This window comes from Emys orbicularis, chromosome 1, assembly GCF_028017835.1.
Source record: "Emys orbicularis isolate rEmyOrb1 chromosome 1, rEmyOrb1.hap1, whole genome shotgun sequence".
NCBI lineage: Eukaryota > Metazoa > Chordata > Testudines > Emydidae > Emys > Emys orbicularis.
This window is the reverse complement of record NC_088683.1, coordinates 241,478,712-241,480,295: the sequence shown is the minus strand read 5'-3', so window position 1 is coordinate 241,480,295 and position 1,584 is coordinate 241,478,712.

Here is a 1,584-nt window from a genome sequence, read left to right as displayed (position 1 = left end):
TCACTCCCACTTAAACTCCCCTGTTAGCCGCCCTGTTTGCCGACCGCTGCTCCTTCTCTCCTTCTCACACATCTAACTTCTAGAAGCATATTCTGATATCCAAAAATTTAGTTTTTCATCTGACAAGTTATTTACTTGGGAACATACATTGATCACAACAGTCAATAATAAAACTCAATATTGGAATGCTACAGGAATGGGAAAGAAATTGTTTCTCATTTAATACCTTTAAGATGAATAAGACAATTTCCTTCCTCACTTTGTAGCATGACAACATTCTAGTCAGTTCCTTTTCTGCTAATCAATTGAAATGTGCGAGTCACATGTTTGCAGGATCAGCCCTAGACACATCTTAAAAAAATATATATTTAAAAATCAGTTCCCATTTATTCACTTTCCAAGTCCCAAATTCTTCCTACAGCAATTGGTAACAGAATTAATGCCTACAAGCAGGTGAAACAATACAGCTAGCTCCCTGTATGGTTTAGGTATTGTAGTTATCATAAACTGTGGCTGCACATATATACACCATGCAGATGCCATAGTCCTCCATGGGGATCAAACTAGGCACTAACATGACAGGCTTCTCCTTCAGTGGGCGCTGTAACCCATGGGTCAAATTTGTCCTGGTGAATCTGAGTAGAGTTACACCAAGGATGAAATTGACCAAGTATTTCTGAATTCTTTACTGAGCAGCACCTCATTCACTTAGATATTTGCTTATTATATTAAATTACATAGATTTCTCCAAACTATTATTTTTTTCTTGTTCGTTAATTTAAGTGGTATATCCCACCAATGATCACTATACTTCTTTACTCAAGATGATTGTAAACATATCAAGTAAGTTTATTTATTTTATACATTTTTATTAGCATCATTTATTAGTAAAACTGGCAGTTACAAACTATAACAGGACCCTTTGCTCACCAACCAAAAGCTACTTTTAGTAATGATTGTGCAAATGACAATAAAAAAAATCTTAAAGAGCAATATTCTGCTTTCTGGCATGCATGATCATTTACTTTACTGTTATCCAGTTAAAGCTGGAGTTTGTTCAAAAGTTGTTGAAAAATTGCAGTTGGTTCTTTCCTAAGCCAATTTCACGTTTTCTTGTGTATATATCTCTGACAGTTTCAAATATTTATCTATAGCTAAATGCCCAACAGAGAATGGAGTTATACCTCTGCAAGGCAGTGATGTGCTGGGAAAAGGAAGTAATTGTAACACAGACGCCACTGTATCTGGATGCCTTATGGCCAAAATATTCAGACTTGGGTGCCTAAAGTGAGGCTCCTAAATACATATTAGAAGGCACAGTCTCTCCAGGTCCTATTCTATGTGTACATGGAGTGCACTTTATGCACCTAACTAGTAGTGGAGAGCGAATGGGAGAAAGCACGATCATAACCTCCTTGTCCCCACTTACAGCCTCTTTGCTCCCCAGAGAGAGAGGGCAGTAGAATAGCATATTTCAGGGATAATTTGGCCTAAAGGAGACATGATTTTTCAGAAATGATGTTATTACACATTGACTGTAGCAGAGCATTCACAGTTGCAGGGTTTTATGAACCACCACCTATT